We start from the raw sequence: 25407 nt of genomic DNA, 5'->3' as shown, positions 1-25407 counted from the left end.
TCGTTTTTCATGACTATAATTATCGCCCTTGACCTTGCTACCAGAATTACACGATGAGATCTGGTGTAACCGAGTGGGTAGTTCCGTACATCAGCCCCGAGCGAGCAATGTGGATTATCCGCAGCGATCGATCAATTCTCTAATAGCTTGCTCAGGGGTAGGGGCGGTGAGATAATGCAAAATTGATGAGTCCCTCCGAGTGTTTGTAATCCCGAGAAATATATTGAAATTGCCGACGATCCGGTACCGACGCTTGAAAATGATTCGTCGGTTGCCGCAATAATTCTGGATGATATTAGCGCGAGAAGGAAGTTTACGATCTTCTGCCGTGAATTACCGATTTGCCGATAGTATTTGATGCCGTCGCATGTGACCGAATAACGATCGTAATTCCGTAGTCCCACGAATCACCATTGTCGGCACGAACTGCGATTTTGCCTTTCACCCGCGCCGCTCGGATTCGTGCGTAATTAGCCAACTTTTTTTACGATTGTGAGTTTCCCCGCGAAAACCTGTTTGCTTGTCGAATGAAATGTTGTCGGCGCGTGATTCCTCGGCTTGTCGGAGTATACTAACTACTGATATTTTCCAAGTGATATAAACTATGAAGTATACAGTGTGTAAATGAGCATGGTCGACGAGTAGCATTTCTGATTATAGCTTGACTTGACGTTTGCGACCGGTGTTATCCGCTAAAGTATAACACCACATATGTAATTCTGATTTCATGTTTGCGCGCCTTGCGCAGTTTCTTGCGAAATGCGCGACTGTTTTGACAGATAAAATAATTTATCGCATATTCGTACGTATAGATAAATGTTATTTGATAATGAAGATCATGATCTCTATAAAAGTATGAAACGGGGATACACTACTAAACGGAGATACGGTACTAATCCTCTTTGATGCGATACTGTAACGTAATTCTCACTGGGGAACTTTCTTGCAACAAGATTTGGCTTTGTAACAGGAGAGTCTATTCGCGTGAGTGATTCGTGCCGAAGCACCTTCATAAAGGTGCGCGCCGAATCCCCTTGGATTCACGTGTCTGTCTGGGAATTCGCTCGATGTTAACCAGTTGGTGCATATTAATTCCGAGGGATGGAATATCTCGATCTTTGAAGAAGCCAGAAAGGGAGACGAAGGGGGACGAAGAGGGAGAGAAGGAGAGAGAGAGAGAGAGGCGTACGGATAGAGAAACTGGCAATACGGACGGATTCCTTTTGCTTTAAGGTACCTCCGATCCTCACGAACGATCCTGGGATTTCTTTGTGGGAATTCTTCAGATTGGTCGAGAAAGAGGAGAGGGGTTTTCGCAATAGACGAAAGGAGGGAAGACGGAAGGGAGGAAGGAGTTATTAACGATTATCGAACTCCTAGAGTTCTTCACTTTGGCCACCATTATCGCTCACCCTCTTTTCCATCTTTTACTTCCTAATTAAATCCTTATCCTTCGTATTCGCGCGAATTAAATGCGAAGCGCTGTATTAGTGAAAATTCTGTCAGGATGTAGGCGCTAGAATTTGAAATATTGGAATGCGAGTCTCATGTGCATGACATCATTGCGCACGCGTGTATATTTATCTGCGTTTCGTGCTCACGTACACCTGCATGCTTTTACATACGTACGTGACGGTGTGCCATGCGGCATGTGACTACAAGGAGTCGGGGCTGTAATTCGATTTTGTTAATGGCATTCCGCTGTGTCGTAATTTTTAAGCAGCTCAGCGGTTGCTGAGGGAATCAGATAGCGTATTAAGTGCGATAGAAGTGAAAGTTCTGATGATACGTTTCGGGACCGATTGCGCCATCGATTAAGATCGCCCGATTGAGCACGATTACGCGTTGATCCAGATGCAGACGTTGTCTTCCGCGCCATTCGAATATTAATTGCCAAGTCCTTTTAAGTTAACCGGCGGATTATTGGAAGAAATTGCATATGCGCGCTCTTTAAACATTAAAATTAGAACGGCGATCAACGTTAAAATATTCGGCAGACGTTGCTTTAATAATTAATTTATTCTATTTGCGTGACAGATACGAAATCTAGCGTAATATGACAGATGATGTGGATAAGGAGACATAAAGATATAAACGGAAATGCTCATATTTAAGTTATATGGACATGAGGGTCTAATTAAAATGGAATTTAAATAGGATTAAGAAGGTATCATTTATACAAGATTTCACGTCACCGTCAGTAAAATTATGGTATAATGTGAACATGTAGCGAATATAAATGGCTTCTTCACGTGAACATACAATTAAGGACTGATTCGCTGAATAAAACATTTTAATAATTATTTCTTTAAATAACGATATATATACATACACTTAAAAGATGCTTTCACGATATTTTTCAAAGGATATTATTTGGAAAGTTTAAGAAAGCATATTATTCAAGCGCAGTTTGAAATCTATTTGCATTTGACACTTGAAGTTTCTAAAAAATTTATCCTTTGTGATAATTATAGTATATTAATAACATTTCGAAAATATCTTATGAATTTCGCAAACACTAGAGTAACCTAGACTAGATTCGTTTCAAAGTCGTTTTAAGAACAATTTGTTAAGCAATGCTGGAAATACTTTTCTAGTGGATGAGTCGCATTTATATTTAAAATCTCGTTTGTGTATTTTATATATGTTTAACCGCGGCTACGCCGTACGATATAGATATATTTAGAGAAGTTATACCTCCCCCTTCCTTCTTCCCTTGCACGTGGAAATCCACCGAGATTTTGTCGGGTTACATTCAGTATGTCTTATTTATTGCCTCTCGTCTCTTCCGTGCCGGAGGTAAAGAGAGGACATTGGGGTGGTGGGCCCCCACTTATCCACCTTGCACTTTCATAAGCCTGGGCTCGTCTCTCTCGCGCATACGTAATCAGCCGCCAGAAAGAAGCTGCTATACCAAGATAAAGTCGCAGCCAGCGAGAAAGAGAAGGAGAAAGAAGAAGAAAAAGAAGAACAAGAAGAAGATGAAGCGGAATAGGACAGTCGGAGAAGTAAGGTGTAGGTGCGGGCAAGATGGAGAAGAAAAAGAAGAAGAGTAGAAGAAGAAGAAGAAAGAGAATGATGAGAAGGAAGAGTCCGAGCTTAGTCAAATGCACGCTCCGGGGCTCTGCATAACTTGTCGACTGCAGTCTTTCACTCTTTTGTTTCGCTTACTTGCCTGATCCTGCTTGGCCCTGCGTTCCTACTCTATCCCCTTGTCTTACTTCCTTTTTCACAACGACAACCGTCTTTAATATGATTGGAATAGTATCTCGGGAATATCGAACCCTACTTAAGAAAACCGCCTTAAGATCGCGGGTTTCGATTATCCGCCTCCACGCTCGGCTACGAGTACTTCATAGGAAAAATTACGATCGCGCGAGGGCAGCGATTTCTAGCGAATGCTATGATGTAGCTCGGGAAAAGAAAACCTCGCGAGAAAGAGGGCGATGATTCGTGTTATATATATGAGTTTATTTTATAGAGAATTTACAAATGGGCGCACGTTGTAGACCGAAAGCATTTTTCAGATAGATTCCAGTTAACTTTCTAGTATAAACCAAAGAAATTAACGGAAAGTTATATAAAGTTATAAAAGTTACATAAAAGGTATATAAAAACTTTTATTGCGCATAAAGAAACTTTACGGAGAGATTATTAGTAAATCGAATTCATGCTTGTTTTACCGAGAGTCTCTGACAATAAATTACAACATCTCGTACTAAAGTAGTTTAAAAGTATAATTCAAATGCTTTTAGTGGTCAATTAATCAGAATAATAGTAACGCGAGAAAAATCTTCGAATAGACTCAGATTAAATCGGATTTTAAATATGAAAGCGTCGCAGATGGACGAGAGCCAGATAGAGGGAAAGAGAAGGACAGGTATGGAAAGGAAGGAGGAAGCAAGGGAGGGAAAGGTGGGCTCGAAATTACATTATGCATGCGGCGCCAAGTACACTCGGTAATTACTCATATTAATAGAATCAATCTCTCGTCGCACATGCTGGGATGACGTTTATTAGGGACACGTGTTCGCCGTGGAGGAGGCTTTATGCAGTGTTATCTGGTATTCGGCAGTGGATGGATACGCGGAGCGTGATGTCGGCGATGCACTCACTCGTCGTTGTTTATCGAGAGGCGGCGGCGAATTTTTACACGCCTGATGCACGCGCACCTGCTTAATCGAAATAACGCATTTTTAATGGAGATTCGGAGTATCGAGAGCCGCGGACATGTGGCGTTCTTCATTTTATTCGCGACGTGTAAACATTTGAATTTATTACGCTTTGAAATCAAGCAGAATGATTCATCGAGACAGCCATTGAAATCCGTCAACATTCTGACGAGCACGTCCCCGACGTGAAAAGGTTGTTGGCGTTATTGACGGAGGCATTAAAATCGAAAACAATGCGGACTTCTGTTTTTCGCGTGTACACACGATGCTGGCACCCTATGTGCCTGCTCTCGCGAAGGGGTAATCAAACAAATCCGGCGGCATAAGCTATAATTAATTAAATTCAAATAAACGAGGTAATCGGCGCGACAGATTATTCATTCGACGGTAGGATTACACCTGTCTCAATGCTCCTGATATCCGAAAATTTACATACGTAATTATTTCGCGAAAACAACGCGTTCGCGTGTTATTTGTCGAGTATCATGGAAATTGATAATTGGAAAATGAAAAGTATAAATTGTTCTTCAATCTTGTATATATGCACATTTTATATAAATTGAAATACTTAAAAAAATATTTTAGTTGAGAAAATAAATCTAAGAAGAATTTAAAAAATAATCGAGTTAATATGAGAAGATAGGGGTCGTAATAATATCGTATAAACAGATTTACAGTCTTCTCGAACCAGGTAGGAATGGAGAAAGGTCTCGGGTCATCATCTCTCTTACTGCTTGGTCCGATCTTTCGGAACTTTCGTTCCCACGTTCATCGGTGCTCGAAACAGAGAAGTGAGATTCACGGTGAAACTTTAAAAAGGAAAGTGTAAGTTGCTCGGAATCTTAATGTTTGGGATAATATGCGATTACATGAATATAGCATTATCGAACATGAATTTTACGAGATGTATATTATGTTATTCTCATCGTTTGAATGCTAACGATATATCTTTTCCTCATTTCTAAAATATTTCTTCAAGAAAGATAATTATAAAAATATAAAAATATAATAAATACTTATAATCATAAATTTTTTATAACGTTTAAAGTATATTTTTATCGTAAACGAAAAAAGAAGCAATATAAATTGCAAGTCTATATGAGACGTAAAAGCCACGTATTCTTAAAACATGGTATCAAATAAATGTAAATTTATCTCTCAATTTAACGTCGGATTAATGTTGGAGCTGCTGCCGATCGTGATCACGATCTTTAACTGGTTTTCGCTGACGAATAATTTGATTGCCGGAATTCATGAAACCAGGTTTCAGTGTTTCAGCTGTAGCAATTCCGGCGCCATTCGGCCGGCCAGTCGCGCCGGTAAGTTCGACGCACGGTAGCGACGATGGTTAACCCTTAACATGTATGCGCTACCACGTGCACGGCACCGCTCGATTGCCGGTCGCAGATATACAGTACACATACACACCCGCGCGCGCGTAAACACCAGTTTTACTGTCATTCATTTTATCGGCGGGAAAATCAGAACGCGTTATAGGGCATCGCGCGAAACCACAGCGATCGGCACGACGATAACGACGTCGTTATGCTTGCGCCGGTAGCTGATACGTACATATATACGGGCTACGATAAACGTGCAGGCTAGACTCCGCCGGTTGGCGCCGTTGCAACGATTCGTCCTCGTAATTGTTAATTAGCACGTCGGTGGAACGAGATGGAGCTGACGTGCACTAGCGCTCGAGCGGGTTTTAACCGCGGTGTTATACGCGTGTCTATCTAGTTGTGGCGAATGATAGAAGTTTGACTTCAGTTTTAATATTCCGTGAATCCATCTCGAAGCATTCCGTATTACGACGATAGTTTCTGATGCTTAGATAAGCGTAAGAGATCGTTTCGGTGAATCGCGATATACATTGAGAGATTTAGCCTCCCTCGTCCGGATAACAGAAGGATATCTAGTATGTGATCGTAGAATGTTTCGTTGTCGCGAGTAACATTGGTTACATGGACTCAAAGAAAGTCAGGTTCATATGATTTTTTTTTGAGCGAAAAGTATTCTTTTAAAAACCAATTATATTATAGCTGTGTGGCTGTTTTACATGTTGAAGATATTTATACTTCTTGAGATATTCTTTTTCCATCTCGAGTATTACATTGTTCTAGGATTGAATAATGCGCATCGGGAATCAGTCATTAACATGAGAATAGGAAGTTTGTATTTTAAATGTAATGCTATTATCATCACTGTGATTATCACGACGGAAATGGCAGTCCGGTAATACTTTCCAACGTAGGAATAAAATGTCATTTGCGTTACCAGAGTTTCTCAGTATGAGCTTTTTTCAGTGCATCTCTCTCTCTCTCTAATTATCATTTATTACAGGTGTTCGCGAACTTTCAGTTGCGAAAACGTGTATACGATAGTAAGCAAATACGGCGACACTTGATAATTTTAAAGCTTCTTTTCAAGTCCGCGCTTAAATACAGTTTATATGCCGCATTTGCACCTACATATTACTCGTCGCGATTCCTGTTCCGATAAATATTTGCAAGTATGATTAATGGAAACGTTTCATATCGATGGAAGCTGGTCTCTATGCAAATTTTATTTTGCGCGAAAACGAAAGGATTACACGACGAGGTTTTTCTCTCTTTAGCCAACTACTATCATCCGCGAGGTAGTATAGTTGTTCCAGAAACTAGTTACATACTTCGACAATTACACCGAGCGGGAAAGACGGGAAGCCGCGGGACGGCAGCTGCGTAACTTTTATTACTGTCACGCTCGATTACGCGTGTGGATGGAAAGTGCGAAGGTCCCGCTCGTAAACGGAGAAAAATAATTAGCAATAAATGTTTGCCGGTCACGTAATGCGGGTATAGCGCGTTCTCTGTCTCCTCCGTCCGTAATAAAGCCCATAAGTGAAAATGCGCGCCGTCGATGATGGAACAGCGGGACGTCCGTTCGCTTATTTCATGTTGACGCGAATGATGTTGGATCATTAATATAATTTTCCGCGCAACTTGTATTTGTGCGAGCAATCGGACGTTAATTTTCGCAATGTCCGATTTTACGAGCGATCGTAATATTAAATGAAATCGATATCCTTCATTCTATTGTCGCTCCGCGAAATGTTGCAGTGTCGAGGAAAAAAATTCAATAAATAATATCAAATCAGAACGCGCGTTGTATCTTTATGATCTTGGGCGCGAAATAATTAGGTGAACGCTTTTATGTATGCAAACATCAACGAGGAATGCCGTACGTGATCTGAATAAATCGACGCTACGATAATATACGCGCTTATTAACAAGCGTCTCTTCAGAAAAACCCGAACGCCTTTACCTTGAAGGTATTTGCTGCGGCTATTGCTTTTAATTATTACTCGTGCCAATAATAACTGTTGATTTATAACACTCCCGAGACATTACATCGTTTACGGCCTATTACTCGAAGATTTACGGTTAATACATGATATTCCGAAGCAAATGTGCACGTTCATCGCGATTAAACGAAAAGAAACATAGGACAGTGACATGACTCGGTCGCGCGAATATCTCGGGACGTTTGTCCGAATCGTGCAGCGGGATGCGCGTGATTGTCAGAGATAAATTCTGACTGATTGTTTTGTCGCGAGCAGACTTCGCTCCAATTAATCGTCCTGCAAAGCGCGATCAAGCTTTTCAATCTCGGAAAGTAGCTAGCGAAAGATTGCGATCGGCCGTGTGTTCTATATCGTACTTTCGAATAAATTCTCTCGCTGTCCGGCGTTTAACAGTAGTGAACAATGAGACGAAGCGTAAATGGGCGACTCGAGGTAGAGCGCGCGCACCCCCGCACCCGTAATAACGACGCCGAGCGAATCGGCCGGACGGTGCGTTGAGCCGCTTGCGGCAAAAACAATATTGAAATTCGCGCTTAATGCCTCGTGCAAAATTACCGCGCCGCGCTCACAAAGGTGAACTAAAGGAACGTGTCGACCCACCGTGTGGAATAAAAATCTCATTTCCGCTCTATGCTCGTGCGCGGTGACGGGACGCGACGCGAACGCGACGCGACGTGCCTGCTTCGAAGCTTTTCGTGCCGAGCGATCGTAAACCTGGCTTAAATTAAAGCCGCGACTTTTTTTTCAGCGTTCCGGTCGCGTCGCGATGCGAGCCTGATTTACTCTTCTGCTCTTTTCTCCTTTTTTTCCTTCTCTTTTTTCTCTTTTACACCCGGATTTAAATTGCACTTAGCGTTGCGCTCGTTTGACGAATGACGGAGCGCTATCGAATTTCTCAGGACGAAACCAAGATCGATTGATTTATCGATGGATCGAAGACTAGACTTGGCGAGATTTATTCAAGAACTTTGGAACTGGGAAAATATTATATGCATCTTTGTAACTTCATTTGATGTCTTCATATTTATATAGCTCTTTTTTATCACGAGAAAATAATAGAATTATTTTTGTTTGATCAAAATTTGTAATTTTGACGCCGAATATTATAATAATCGAATATGTAAAATAATTATGTCATATATCACATACATAGTGAGCATTTTATCATATCGATGAATATTTAACGTTAAATTCGGTGATTGACATAGAATGAAGAATGTCTGGCCATGATAAAATGCCAGATTAATGGGAACCGAAGAATGGACCACTCGATTTTCTATTCTATCATTTACATATGGACCAAGTTTGGTTGAAGCCGACTGCAAACACAAGCCTCATTTAGAGTGGTCACTTTCGAAAGCACTCAGCCGGCTCTCGAAAACGCACCATGAGTCCGCATGTTGGTAAATCGAGTTCTGATAAAATGCCATCGATTGCAATGGTTGCAATAGCAGTAAAGTTATTATATATATCAGTTATATTTCAATGTTACACATATATATTGAATATTAATTTTTATTATAATGATAATTTCAGTCTTTGATGTCCAATGTCTGATTCTCTCTATTAATTAATACGATATATTTATTGGTAAAAGTTTCATTGTGTTAAAGAAGTTATTGAATATTTTAAATTTTCATATGAATAAAATATTTTATATGAGAGTTTGAAATATTCAATAACTTTTTTAATATAGATAGAGAAATATTGTGACACTTCAACGTATTATTTTGATCACTCTCGCCAAGAATGGGAAAAAAATTAAAAATTCTTTTTAGCTGTTGAAACGATCAATGGCATAGCTATGCCACATAATCTCGATATAAATAGATGATCATCTTTGAGATCCGAATTACTTTGATTTGATGCAATCGTTTCGATCTTGATACGAAGCCGTTGTGCGATATTGAATCGCCGATGCGTCGCGAATAATCAAAATAGCGAATCACATTGTATTCTTCCTGCTTCTAATATTATCGAGACGTGCACCGACTTCTCTTTCGGAGACCACCAGGATCGTCGTGATACCGGTTTTCTGGCGGGTTATTACGAGGCAGCTTCCCGCTAACCGTGCTCGGCAGCACGAAATTCTTTGGTACATCGTGTGAACATACGCGATGGGCGAGAGAATTGGGAGATGTTACATCCAGCCAATGAAGGTTTTTTTCGCGTTTCATTCAACCTGATCAAACATTTAGTCGTTATGTAAATTGGTACGTTGCATTTTTAGGACAATATAAACTTTTTGACGATACTGAGGCAGCATAAGCTGGTGTTTCGAATTTTTATTCAAAACAAAATAGATTAAAATAGATTAAAGATTTTAAAATAGATTAAAAAAGAATTTTGCAATAGATATTTTAATTTTTATTAATTAGAAATGCATGTATAATGAAGATAAAATGTATAATTTTCGTACGACTACATACACGACGTGTTATTTTAAGTAAGAATCACATGGTGGTCGTTTCAAAACTCTTTGCAAAGCCATATAACGGAACAGCAAATGTCAGTTTCTCGATGGATTTCTATTTGCTTAGACTTAGAGTATACAGTCTACTAATCTGTGAGGTTACGAATTCATTGTCCATCCATTCTCCGAAGGTTACGCCAAAATTTGCATACTTTGCAGACATGCATATATGTATGTCTTAACTTTTAACGATGATTTAAAAATTTAACAGTGATTTAAAAAAATGTAATATTTAACAATTTAGCATTTAATCTCTAATATTCGGAGCATACGAATTACATATGATTCGCATCATTGTGTTACATTTTACTTGCTAATATCTGTAAATTTTCAAAGAGGCAGAGAGAGAGAAAGAGAGATTACAATAATAATCAAATCCGAATATTTAACTAGCGTTGTTCATGCTTCAAATTAGGGACTGCTGCATGCGAGGTCATAAATATACTAAATATCGACAAGTAATATACTTTACATAACAATCCCGTGAAAATAACCGACGTATGAAATGGACACGCGTCATTAATATCGTTGAACAAATCGCGCGATACCAGCTAACTCGCTTGCCGCCCACTCGAAAATCCCCTGCCATTCAATGTACTGACTCACGGGAATTGTGAACATTCAGGTTTTAATAGATCTCTATTTGCCCGATACATATCGTTCGCTGCCCCGGTATCGAATAAATCCGCGTATCCATATCTGAAATAAATTCTACTAGCTGCGTAAGCTGTTATTGGACCACCTTGATACCGACTTATACGTGATAAATTAAATGCATTCTGCAAATATATTATTGACTCTCGAGTAAAAATAAAATATGATTAATTTCACGTATTAACGCAATTCTCTCTAATTAATATAATTTGTGGCGCATAATATACAGCTTTTAAAGTTATAATTATCTCTTTAACCCGTCTGTGTAGGATTACAATATTCAAAGAAATATTAAAAAAATATCTCTACCAAATATTTCAATAAAATTGAAACTCTGCTAACGTTTCATGAAACTTTCACCGAATTGATTCGTAAATCAATTAAACCAATTAATGCGCAATTCGAATACGGTATCGCGCGAATGAATTTTACTCCGTTCGTAACTGGCGTTTCGCAAATCGCTCGACAGCACGCGCTTTCACAATTAAAACACGAAGATCCGTGCACGCACGTGCGATATGTCAGCCATGAGGTTACCGAGAGAGCCTATTCAATTTTCAACCGATTTCTATTTATCCCTGGTTAGAACACGGCCAGTCGAGCAGCCGCGAGGTCCCCCATTGTTCGCGGCTACTCTTTTCATCTCGCTGGACACCGCGCGCGGAGTGTCTGGCCGCCATAAATCGCAACGGACGAGCACTCGGAATTCTCTAGTGTCGCTTCGCCGACGTCGACTCGCCGCGGGAGAGAAAATCGCCTTTTGTCCCTCGGGACGTTGATAATTACTCATGCAAACGAGCCGTACGAGTCGTCGGCTTACGAGCACGACCGTTGCAAACGTGCGCGAGTACGGGGTGTTGCGAAAGCAATGAGTCGCCGCAAAAGAGATGGCCCGCCGCGAGCGCGAAACGCTCGAAGAAGTTACCGATACGGTGAATGCGCATGATTGGCTTTGGCGATTATCGGGCGTAACAGGAACGCTAATAAGCGTCGCATTAATTATCCAGTTAACGCTAATATCCCTTTATGACTCGTTAATGGGCCCGTCGGTACGACACGCAAGCGTATTTTAAAACTCCCCGATTCGCTGCTGCTGCGGCCATATCGACGTCAGGAGCGACAAATGTGCGTGATTTTTTTTTCGCAGGACACGTCGAAGTAAATGAGTTTTTTTTACTTTTGCCGACTCTAAATGACGGGGTCATAAGCAAACGCGGTTGGAATAATTAATGGTTATAATTAGCAGGATCGGCAGAAACTTGAATGCGCGCTTGGTGAACATTTTGGTATGATTTAATTGAAATTTTGGGAGAAAACTGGTATTACGTGTTCCTTCGTGACATCCTGTATAACGATGAGCACGCTTTTTCTCGTCTTTCTCTATCTTATATCTGTTAATTAGAATAAACAAGTTGCCGACAAGCAAGCCCTTATAAGCGCTTATCGAGCGCTCGATTAAACATCGCGATGTTATCTTCTGTAACAACGAAGAGTCTTCTCTCTCTTCTTCTTCTTGAAGATCTCGTAAACTCGTTTCGGTGACACGATACGAAATAAAAACGGACAATGACAAGCACGAGAGACGGCAAGGCCAAAAACACGAGGGAAAAGAGGAACCAGCGGCTTTCTTATTTCTCAAGGTGCACATGTAAGATATTCGAGCAACATGTAATGTTGGGTAATTGCTCGATTCGGCCATTATAAAGCGATGCATTTTATTGCACCAAGGATGCATCTGCAAAAATCGAGCTGCCGTCAGTGATTACCGCGATCGTCGATTTCTTTTGATTTTCAGAAAGATCATGAATTACGTCGCGGTGAGATGAATCAAAATTAAAGATAATAATAATATAATATTCACACGCGTTGCATATATTTATTACGCAATCAATCGTTTCCGTTTCGTTGGCGAGTGTCTCTCGTTCTTTAAATTTTTTCGATATTCAAAATGCCATACGCAAATATTTTTCCGCTACTTATCTCTTCGATGCGATTGCGAAAGATTTTTGTCGCGTTAAGCGGACAGTTGCCTCGGGTTTTACGTATAAATTGCGCGACGATCGGCGAATGATAGTTCGAATAAAATAAGTGAATAATAACAATACGAATTTTATTGTTCTTCGCGGTCGAAGGTCCGGTGAGAGACGTAAAATTTGTTGCTCGCAGCCTTTTTAAGCGACTCGCGTGGGAAAACGAGTCGGGAATATCGAAAATTTTGTGCAATTCTCAAAAAGGACTTACCACTTGAATTTACAAGTGTATGATGAATGAATATTTTTTTTCTTAATAAGTTCCTCTCTTGTCAGATTAATGTAGCGAAACACGTCGTGATGCAATCATAAAAAATGATGATTTATGCGCGTTATTATAACAGTTATTATAACGAACGTATATATGTAGCTTTTAAACAGTCGCATAGGAGTGACAATTACTCTTAATTATCCGCGCTCAATTATGGAAATTCTGTGAAGCTGTATCCGAACGATATCGATTTTGTTTTCATTAATAGAAATAAAAATAGTATCGATTGCTTGTTTTGCTTTATATACCTCGACGTGAAAATAGAATTAGAAGCGTGTTGTCGAGGCAATCACCGGCTGCGTGACGTTCTTCGCACGACGTCCTGGAGTCGACGGGCTAGTCGGGATTACGCGTCCGATACGTCCGTCAATGCTGGACCAATTAACCTTCCTTTTTTCCTTCTCACGATATATCCAATCGAGGGGAGATTGAAAGGACGGCTTCTGCGCGGGCTGCCAAGCACCAAACGGGGGTGGAATTACGTTGCCTACTTTCCCCCTGGATATTAGGCGCCGGATTAACTGTCGAAGCCGACGAACCACTCGACCTTTTCTCCTTCATTCTACCGTCGTCCGCGAAATTGCCGAGCCCTACGCACCTGTGTCTAACAGACGTTTGCTGTACAAAGGGTCTTGAACGTAAATTTCTTTTTTAATATGGTTTGCCACTTGACAGATTACTATTATTATTATGTTGCTTATGTTTAGATATATAATTGTGCAATCTCTTAAAAAAGAATTGTAAAATATCTAAAATTATAGGCTGACATGCTTTAATAATAATTTGATATGTTGATAAATTATTATTTGCGCAAATATATATTTTAATTTATCAGTATCTATTTAATAAAATCTCATTTAATCATATTTCATGCGTAGGATAAGACTGAGTAAATTTTTAGATTCGAGGCAAAAATATCAAGATTTCAAAAGTACATCCGATATAGAAATTTTAAACTTTTTCTCCGGCATGAACAGCAAGTGGTATGCATTCTCTTTTATCAAAGCAAATCGATAATATACGAGTATTCCAGAAATCCAAGATATTTTCCTATGTAAGGGATTTCAATAAACCGTCAAATTCACTAGTAAATCTTTCCATATCGTAGAATATTTCCATCTGCTTATTGGGCTTTTCCGGTATTTCTACCACGATATATACAAACGTATATGTATATATACATGTTAAACAGAGTAACGTTTTCAAGTAATATCGAATTGCGAATGTAGCTGTTAACATATATCAAATCTCAATTTATTTTAAATATAAAATTCTATTTATCTCTTCAAAAATGTCTAAATTATTTCATAAACGAATGCGGTAAAAAAATTGAACAAAATATTTGTTGTATAGAGATTTAAAATTTTACAAAATTATTTCAAGATTTTGCAAATATTATCTTTATTCAAAAATATTTTGCGAATAAAAAATAAATTACTCTTATATCTTTTAATCAATGCTTCTTATGGTGCATCATTTAAGTCAATTTAAATGACTCATTAGTGTTCAATTCAACAGTGGAAGCGAGAAGCATTTATAAAATAATTTGTTTCACTATTTCGCACAAAACGGCTGTAAATAGACTATTCCGCTAAAGATACCCAGCTGTGTCGATGTAATCAAACTCACGAATGAATAGGACAGCTGACATCTTTTCTTAGCCCTTTTGGATCATCGGGAAATAGGCCTGTACCATTTCTGACGTCGGCAGAATTTTATCGGCGATCTGTTATGACAGCTGAGCGATCGCATAATAAGTTTTATCGATCGAGTTGGACATTAGCGTTTATCTCGATTGCAGTAGCCATGGGCTAGCGAAGAAAGGATGAAGAAAATGGGAGGGAGGGGGAATTATTCATTATACACCTGGCCTTCTTCGGTCTTCGTTTGCATACGATTTGAGGAATACGTACACATATGTATGCAGGATAATACTTATATATGTATATACTGTTACTTGTGTATTATTCTCCAATATGAGTTCGTCTCCCCGCCGACAGAAACACATGGCATTTTTATGCAAATATCGTCTCTCCTGACGACTCTTTAAAGCCAGTTCGACCGGTCGAAGTTCGGAATATGTATATACTCACCTATACGCGCGTTTTGTTTTACGAGCCTTTCGTAATACGCGTTGTTAATATTTGTCGTGCTAGCGCTCGGTATTAAAGTGGCCACGGTTGACCGACCAGTTTATAGTCAGTATTTAAATATCCGCGTCGCGTCGCACCTTGTATACACGCACCTCTCGCGGAAAGATGTCATTACCTCGGCGTTTCAAGTCGACATGCTTCAACGCCTCGTTAAGAATCAATGTCCGTTCGCGAGGTATCAATACATTTTCATGAAGCTTAATATAATTCAAAATATATATATTGCTTCGGATAATATTATTATATGCTTAATACAAATATAAATGATTGCAGCTCCAGCTATTTTTACATATCCTCAAATCGTGTTTTAGATATTTGTGTTCATATCTTTGAATGCATAATCTTGCATAATTGATAATGACAAGAAAAGTTTCAATTAACTATTTAAATTATCATTACATTTTTTTAATAATCGCGGGGAAGAAAAGAGCACCAAGGATTTCTCTTTTTGGAGGAAGAATACGTTTTATAACGAATGTAGAAATACTTTTAATATTAAGCGAATATACGATGCTGATAAAGTGTCATTTGGCTTCCACTGTGGCGAAACGATTCGCATAACAAGTTCCATCGCCAAGGATAAATGGGCGCAGCGCGCGAATGAAGAGACGTTTTTCAGCATTCACGTGCAGAGAAGTTGAAAACCCATTACCGCCCTGCATGAAATGAGTTACGGCTACTTAGAGGCGCCTCCGACAGGGAATTCGTGCTGCAGATACGAAACTGGATTTGGCCACTTCCCTTGGCTTTCTGCTCCGTTCCCGCACGAATCTCCGTCGAATCTCTCGTTCCCTCTCATTCCCTCCTTCCTTTCTTCGTATCGTACCTAAGTAGTTTTGTCTACGTTCTGCTTACCGACGAAATCTTCGTGTCTTGAACGCAGGCGGAGAGAAGGAGAGAGAAAACTCTCGTGCGCGCGACCGCATGGTAAACTGCGGAATAAATTCACGAAAAGACGAATACGCCTGCCAAGGAGGAACGAAACGAGTGTCACTCTCGCGAACCGGCTTTTCTACGTGGAGCAATAAATCCTGGCCCCGTACATTGTTGAGCGTGTTCCTGATTTCATTCCAGTTTCGGGCCACGAATGCGCGCTGTAGATAGGGAAGGGCGAGAAAATAAATTAAAGACGCACCTTTTTTGAAACGACTGGTCCACTGAATATGCAAATATGTTGATTCGAGAAATTTTTAGGCACATGACATAATGATGATGATGATGATGATGACGATGGGAAATAGCCCACTCGTGGCGATAGAATATTAAGGGACCCACCTGAGAAACCCTATAATCTTGTGAGAACGCCAAGGTCTTAAAGATGCTCATTCTCACGAAAGGATCGATTTAACTGCTGGACGGTAGTGATTATATCTAATTTCGTCGGAGGCTGATTCCGGACTAATGCAGAGCAATCACGTATCCGTCGATAATTCCACGGTCTTTGTGTTAAATCAAATTACAGTCATTTCACGTGCACATCGTTCGAATTATTGCGTCTTGGGAAGAAGGATATTTTTAAAATTTCTTCCCACTTAATATATTCGTCTTAAATCGAAAATGGACCTTGTTGCGCGATAAGACGTATAAATAAATGATACTTTCGCAGGCTGGTTAGATAATTCAAAAAATAAATCAGTGGAAGGTACGATGTTACATCCACTTAAGACACACGTAAGTACCATCGCTATAAATCGTAATCGTCGACTGCAAAGCCGTTACATTAATTATCATGCAAACGATTGACACGAAAATAAAACTAGTTGCTTTCTTAGCATTTGAAGACAGGGGATAGTTGAAGCCAATTTGGATGCATCTTAGTTTATTTCCATTTTATAAATAAAAAATTAATTAATAGAAATCTATTGATGTATAACATTGTATATGTAACATATATAATTACGATATCACGAATGATAAGATATTATACAGAAATTTTTTTTAATATCTATAGAATAATTAAAAGAAGTCAAGCTGTGTGTGCGTAAGCTTAATTTTACATAAATACAGTGTAAATTGATATTTATCTACTTTATTTAGATCTATTTATATAGATACACAAGCTTTTCGCCATCACAATTTTACGATGTACTTTAGAAAATGTTAGGAATAAATCGCTGGATAGATAAAACGGGCTATTACAGAGTCATGCAGAATGAGATAATAGAATTGGCTATTAAATTACACGTAAATAAATTTCAATTATATTCCGGGTGCGTACATTCGTTCAGCCGGCGCGTAAGGTAATTACTCTGCATTAAAAAATTGCAACTGTCGTTAAATAAATATCGCGGAAAATGGAAATGGTCATGCACGCCCCGCTAAATCAGAGCATTCTTCTTCATTATCGAGCACGCTCGCTATTTTTTTAATAACGCGCAGTGCGCCGAAAGTTAAATGATGCGCGAGGCAATTAAAAATTTGCGCGCAGTGTCATTGTTCGTGGGAGCCTGAGTGATTTTCGGATTATATTCAGCGAATATACAACGTATCGAATTTCAATTTCTCCACTCGCTTTTAAGCGGCATCCCATCGTACTTTACAAACGGGGCATATCGCGCGAGAATTCTTAGCATCTACGTGGCCGCCCTCTGCTCTTTCCTAAGGTTTATGCATATTCGGAAAGTGCACTCTGCATATAAATGCGTATCCCGAGCTACGTGAAAGACGACGTTTAAGGGCGGCAGCAGCGAGGGGCGAGGAGTATCACGTCCATCGAGATATTTTTCGCGGTAGCTCGCATTTATATATGTTTATATACTCGGTGCTTCGTATTTATACATAGACATCTTTCGTCCCGACGAAACGCTCCCGAGGATTATAAAGCTCACGAAATATTTTCAGGCCACGACCGTCATAACTCAAGCGTCGCTCATTTTGCTCTCTTTCTCGGTCGCTTCGTACGGACGAGAGAACCACCACACGTCGGAGTTTCGCCAATGTCGGAGAAAAGAGGAGAACAGGGGATACGTAGTCGTATTCACGAAATACGACCACGTATGTATTTGTCTCGCGCCGCGCGTGGAGGCTGATAAATGTATCTATTAGTTGCCGCGAGTTGCATTGTTATATGGCAATCGATCGTGGAGTGAGTAAAAAAGGGATTCGTTGAAATGCGTCTGCAGCAATTGGCACGGAGCGATTGGAATGAATGAAAATCGTTTGAAACTTTGGAGCGATTCGCATTTACCTCCATTTGAGCAGTCGAAAAGTTATAATAGTATTTTAAATCACACGTGTGATTTTCTATGACAAGAAAATGGCTTTTATTATATTTTTCTCTCTCACATTTTATTCGCCGGTTTTATCTCTCTAAATAGATATTTTATGCACCGTCCTCCTGAAATTTGCTAAACGTGTTCTATGTGAGAGCAACGCCAGGAAATTTACTATCTAGTTTATACATTGGTGAAGCAATATTGCGCGCGTAATACAATAGGAATCAGTATCGCCGGAAGTCCCGAGGGGCAATGCAGTTAAACGAATCTGTAACGCTATAGCGCAATCGTGCAGTGCTACAACAAATGGGGTTTGCGGTACAACGAATATAATCAGGCACCGTGTACAATGTATCTTGGACGGGGATTAAAGTAAGCGCCTCGAACCTGGTTTGGTTAAATAAGCGACAAGGTAATTTTAATCTGCCACGCTCATGCGAATTTAATGCTACGGAGCGCGTGAACAATACCGTACGGTTCGCGGTGTGATTAATTAGATTAAATTATAGGCCCCGTCATCGATAATATCTCGCGGATAAGGATCGAATGACGACGAATGGGTAGGCGCGGGTCGGAAGGTTGGCGCGGTTCCCGTAAGTCACCGAATGAGGAATAGAAGACGGGAATAATTCTCCTTTTCCCTTCGTATTTTCCCCTCACCTTCCTCACCTCCTCGTCGCGAATGTCATAAAAGTCTTCATACGTGAAACTATTTCTGCTGGTGACAACTAAGTATCCGTTCTGGCGCGCGAAGATATACTATCCTTTTAGCTCTCTCGGTCGATCGGTATGGCAAAAAGTCAAGTATTCCGCCCGTATCCCGTTTATAAATAGCAATTCGAAAAATACTTTCGCATCCGTCGCAGCCTCTTGTCGTAAGATATGATAATTAAGTCGGATCTTCGGCCGCTCGTCGAAATTTATTCCCTCCCATCGGGATTTTGCAAAGTGTACGCGGAGTTGAGGAAAGTCACGGCGGCATAATACAATGACGCAATGTGACGTCCGTGGCAGGAAATGAAAGTTTACGGCATTCTTATTGCGAGTTACCCGTCTCCGGACTTTCTGCGGCCAGGACGTATTTCGCGCTAGTGTTTGCCTTCCATTGACAGTAATAGAGACTGCTCGTCACTGAGACGGACAAACGGAGAGAAAGAGAGACGGGGAAAAAAGGAAGAGAAAGATGATTTGGCCAACCATCCAAATTGTAAATCATGCAGCATTATATTTTCCGGCTTACGATGGGCGGTACCAGAAGTCAAAATACATCGTCGGGATTTAACATTACGAACGCTGCGAGATAATATCACCGGCATCTTCTGCCACTCTGGCATTCATATATTCCCGTTGTAAATGACGATGGTCGTCCTTATTCGGAAAAAGAGAGAGAAAGAGAGAGAAAGTACCATCGTTATTTTCACTCTTCTTAAATAGGAAAGCACCGCTTTATCCTCATTTTCCCTAAACGACTCGAAGAAGCAACGTCTAAACCTCTTTAGCTGAAAATTTATTTAATAAAATTGTAACTCGACTCTCCCAGAATACGATTCAGGATATTAGATCTTCTTGAATTTCTCGGATGAAATTGCCGCGCAGCTAGTAGTTCGATTAGAATCAGCCCCGTCAGATCGTAAAGGCTTTTCAAGCGTGACTTTTCCTCGAAAGCCATAACGTCATGACTATGGCGATGGCGTAACACGGTAATCCCGCGACATGAAAGCATAAATGTTCTCGATTAATTAAAAGAAGTATATTCTCCCCGACTTATCTAGCAATGAAATTGATTGCGCGCCATTGCGTATGATGACGCTAATCATATGCAGTGCACTGTAATGTATCGCGCATATCGTTAAATGGATAGTACGTCAATTAACAAAACAAATGTTGCAATTAATGGCTAATATTATGCGAGAATTACTCGTTGGTGTTACTCGTTTAGTACCACACAGATAGAACAATTAATCGCACTATTTCTCAACTCCAGCCGTTCAGACGCTCTCCGTAATTTATCGCTCTGACACGTATATGATGTGCTAAAAACGAATGAATGTCGGCATTGTGACAGAAGAGAAGATCTCTTCTTAGAGCGTAGACGTGGCACTTGAAAATCTGAGATGCGCACGTGCCTTTAACATTATTAGCAATATATGCGCAACGTTTAAGTGCAATTGTACGATTAAATGTAATTGTGTTTTTATTATAGTTGTTAGGCGATATGATGGATGAAATGATTAATCGGTTAAAGATATTAATATCGGTTAATGGCGTTTATTGTTTTTGACTGATTAATCATCATTTAATTAAAATCATCTTTATGAAAATAATATTTTCTTTTTTCATAATTTTGATATAATAAAATTTTGAGAATTTTTGATATTTCAAAAGAAATTTCTGCAATTGACAATGACTAACAATAAACAAAAAAAAAGTACACTTTTTTACTTTATTTTTTTCTCATTGAAATTTAAAATTATTAAAATATAAAGTATAAAGGAGAGAAAAAGTACACAAAGTATATCAAGATTACCTTTATGTTTTCAATAAAATTGTATTCCTTTCGTTAAAATAATTTAATTTCGTCAATTATTTTGTACACGTTAAAATGAGTCAATAAAATTGCATCTGGGACATTACATGTATCTCGCTTCACGAAAGATAAAGTAAAAACTATATTTCAAGTTACGCATTTGCATACGTTCGCCTCGTGTTTAAAACTCGTCCACGATTGGCATGGATCGGCCTGTCGACGTCCTGTTTTCGTAACGCGCATAAGCTGTATTTCCTCTTTATAACTCGCACACATTAATTTATGAGCCCCCCTTTCGCTTTCTCTCTTTCTCTCCTTCTTTCATCCTGCTCGACACCAGGGCGATATACTTTAATGCGCGCCGCCGAGTTCAAACCGTTTCGAACCCCTCCGCGACATAATCACGTAATTACGCGCATTAAAAGGAGCCTTCTCGTAGGTACCAATTTAATTTCCGAATTTCCAGCGGCGAATTACCTCTGCCGCCGCTGGAGTCCGGTGATGGACCTGGGGTCGAACGGGCAGGGAACGAGCCGACGCGACGCGACGCGTCGCGTCGGGCCGCGCCGTCGCAATTCGAGACCATTAGCGAAATTACTCCGTGTGGAACGCGCTCGGCAAAGCCGTCCGTACGACTTTTTTCTTCTCCGATGAGGCGAAAAATGGCGCGGTGCTCGTGGATCTCCGGTTCGAGGGACCGAAACGATGCTTACGGACATTTCCGTCGTGCTTTACGAACACGTATCCAAAGATAAACGGGATGGCTAATTTTCAGATTTGCATGTTTCCCTTACCCACATATCGTCGAAAGTAATTACGATGCAAAGTGATAGGGTATTAAAGATATTTTTTATCATTAAGCAGTCATTTGACTGAATTAATCCAAATTATGCGAAATTATTCTTGCGCATGCTATAAATGATAACGACGTTTAATATCAAGCTACCTTAATCATTACTCCCATCTGACAGTAATATTGAAGAAACGGAGCGCAAAGCCACGCGCCCGTCCACACGAATGTAATTACGCACATGCGCGTGAAAATGATGAACGCATTCGTGTTTACGATAGTTTGCCACGAAAGAGATTCCGCATGCGAGCACTTAACGGCGGCTTCTCACGCGATTCGTATTGTATAATTAAAATATCGACGCGTTCCCTCTTTTAAGAAGTTTTCGCTGCTCGGTGTCTCTCACTCTGAAACGCTAATAAAGGCGATTGTCGGCGAACCTCTGGCAACCACGCGAGAAACATGCCGGACAAGACCACTTAGCACATTGAATATAAAGTTAAAGGAAGGACGGCTTAGATACGAAGATTACACGTCTGTTTTGAAGATAATCCCGTTATTGTCAGCGCAGCTTATATTCGATAGCGCGACACACGCTCTAACAAGGATTCCATGATTTAATATTCATAAGTGCACAGAAATTTTAAGAAAGGAATCCTATGTGTATAGAAAATTACGAATTCAACTTAATATGCTGCACCTGAGCATTTTTATGAGTTGTATCGTTTTCATAATGAGCCTCAAAATGAAATACATGGAAATGCTTATAACAGTAAATAATTATTTTAATATATTTCGAAATTAGTAAATGAAAAATAATTTTTGTTTTCAAAATAATAAAGAGCATAGTCAAAATAAAAAATATATTATTACTTTAATAAATTTATCAAAGTGTAATATATTTCCTTAAAATATTTATTTTTTTCCAGCTAAATTTAGGAGAGAGAGAGAGGAAGAGGGGGGATATTTATATTTTATTAGATATAAGCTTCTGTTTCATTATTGCGAAGCTAAAAGGCGAAGGTTAAACGGCGATAAAATTATCTCTTAAAAAGCATCTGTTACTCAATATATCCTTTACGACATCGTGTTTCTTTCGAAATTCGATAAAGACGAGTACCGCACGCGTCTAGTAACCACGCGAAACGCGTGTCCGGCAATACCGGCGAGCACATCGAGCAGAAAATCGTTTACAGCAACGCGATTAAGCTCGCTCAAGTACCGACGATATAGGGATACCGACTTGTATTCGCAAGATACGCGGATGTACCATTATCCGTACAAGCGTGGGAGGCACTTACTCACATACGCGCAGACATACACGCATGCACACATTCGAGGATTGAGTACCAGGCACACGCACACGGAATATCCTGCCTCAACTGGCATCGATCTTGCCTATCCGATAGATATGTCTCTCTCTCTTTCTCTCTTTCTCGCTCCCGTCGACACTAGTTCTGACCATTCTTAGTTTTACGAGCTATTTCGAGACTGCAATCTCATGGTCGACAATGCGCGTTTCCCTTGCCTTTGTTTGTCTTTTTTTTTTTCAGCCCCTTTGCGAATCTTGGATCATGCGTAGAATCTGGGATTTCCCTTTGCAAAGTTTGTAGCGCACGAAGAGAAACAAGCTCCGCGAATCGAGGGCGATATTTTCATCCCAATGCTCGGCAATCCGCTACATTAGTTTACGTCTTGGGCTAAGCGCTCCTTAAACGGTTCATGCATTATGGATTAAGAAATCAGAATTCCTAGCCGCGCGAGCGAGCAATCAGCGAGAGGCTCGCGAGAGCGCGCGTTCCCCTCCGGCAGTTTCGTTGACGATGATAACGTTGAATTTATTCAGTGGAAAACTCGAGCGTCGTGAAGACGAATCTCGATGGTACTCGTTGTCACTGTTGAGTTTGTTCGAAACTTTCAGGGCGTAGAACGACAATCGGTTCTTAGCGTCGCGATTCGTCTAGTAAGACAATTAAATCGCAATTCTCACTTTGCGAATAGGAATAGAAACGTAATTTTATCAGCTACGATAAGAATACGAAACAACTTTTAACGAGTATTTAAAATAATTTTAAAAAAGCAATTACGAGATACTAATTAAATCTTGTAAAAGAAAAATTCTCTCGTGAAAAATTATCTTTTCCGCGTGTATAGCGTGTACAGCAATTTAGAAGCACCTTGCATATATATTAAATGAAAATGTTTTATGTACAGGGAGCACGGAACAACTGTTTTGGAAACAACCGGCAACAAGCGGCGGAGGAAAAAAGAAGTCGATTCATCCCGATTTTATCCCGGTTCAGATGGAGTGGTGAAATACAGCCGTCCCGTCTACCATGTACGTAGGTAACAGCTGTAAAGAGTCAACACCGCATCCAAATATACGACAATATACAGACACAAGGTGTCAGTCTGTCCCCCCGCCGCGTGCGAGGTGCCGCGACGCGACTGTCACGTACAGACTGGCGACTGGGCTTCATCCACCACCCCCGTCGAGATGCAATTTCCGCTATTTTTACCCGAAAAGCTTCTCGGGGTGTTCCCGCGGCACGTTCCTCAAATAAAGCCCGGCCACCCTACGACGTACGTGTGCGAGGTTAAGCCGCGTAGGTGCCGCCGCGCGCATATCCTCGACCTTTTCTTTGCGCCGTTTATGTACCGGCGCACACACGTTACAAGGTCCTGCACGACTCGAAACGGACTCGGCCGTGGTACGATCCGGATGATACGTTACAGGCGCGGTTGGCGAATCCTTTCGTGATCCGTTGATCTCTCCAGGAAGCCACACGGATCTTATATTCGTCGTCTGAGTCATCCCCGCGAGTATAGGAGCCTCGCGCTCCAAGTGGTTGCCAAAAGGGGATTCTGATGAGCCTTGATCGTTCTCGGATCTCTCTGCGTCAAAGTCAGAGTCGATCGTTGAAGGATAACGCATGGTTAAACTTTTAGGTGAAGTATATTTTATACGCTTCTGTTTTGTGCTCTTCCTTCCTTTGTAAATCTGGTGATTTTTATAGACGTAGGAAATTGTCTATTTTATATTTCTTATATTTATAAAGTGATTTATTTATATTCTTGTACACGATTTTTCCCACTTTATAACGATACACGTGACGCGATGCGATTCTTACATCTTGCGCGATACACGTAGGAGGAATCCGTTTACGACGGAATGGACAAATTTGGGGAAAAAAGGTTGAAGGGAGCGGCACGTGTGTGTCGCGAGATACGATCATCGCGGACGTAACAGAACGCGATACGTTTTAACGGGCAACGCTGTGTGTGCGTCACGTCGCAATCAAAATTACTCGACGACTTTACGGGTTTCGCGTGGCACTCTCATATTTTCAGACGCGCCTCGACGTTTATCACGTCTTGTCTGATGACATCCTTCCCGGAGACGTTTGTTTTGAACTTGCGGGACATTCGTAGCAACGACGGGGAAACGTACGGCGAGGCGTTACTCTTCGTCGTCTTCGGTCCCCTTCCTTCGCGTGTTCCGTACCCAGGACTGGTAATACCTCCAGGGATACCGTTTAACGTCTCGTCATCTGACAGGAAGGATTCCAGTGGCGCTCGCGCTGCTCCCGAGAGCGCGGTACGTTTCAGACGATTAAATTCAGCCGCCGCGCCGACAGACAAACGGCCTTAAGCCGTAGGATCATGCCATAGCTCAACCTCGGCACGACAAGCCGCGGCCCTTAATCCCGCGATCAGGATAATCGTTACCGTACGTACCGTCACGAGAGCGAGTTGGGGACGCGCGGATAAAGGTC

General features: G+C 40.6%; 1 protein-coding gene across 2 annotated transcripts in view; it reads left to right on the top strand.

Annotated features, from left to right (window-relative positions):
* Positions 1–25407, top strand: part of LOC145960037 (netrin receptor UNC5B) — a 248613-nt gene that overhangs the window by 36535 nt on the left and 186671 nt on the right. Inside the window, exon 2 of one of the 2 annotated variants that reach the window (XM_083079303.1) lies at positions 23846–23969. The exons of the other annotated variant lie outside the window; for it this stretch is intronic. The gene's annotated coding sequence lies outside the window, so the exon portion shown is untranslated. The remainder of the gene's footprint in view (positions 1–23845; positions 23970–25407) is intronic. 2 annotated transcript variants of the gene reach the window in all.

Source organism: Camponotus vicinus, unplaced genomic scaffold, assembly GCF_025532165.1.
Source record: "Camponotus vicinus isolate PSW18456_S1 unplaced genomic scaffold, iyCamVici1.0 SCAF_10, whole genome shotgun sequence".
NCBI lineage: Eukaryota > Metazoa > Arthropoda > Insecta > Hymenoptera > Formicidae > Camponotus > Camponotus vicinus.
Note: the sequence above shows the minus strand (reverse complement) of the source record. Positions and strands in the feature narration are given on the sequence as shown.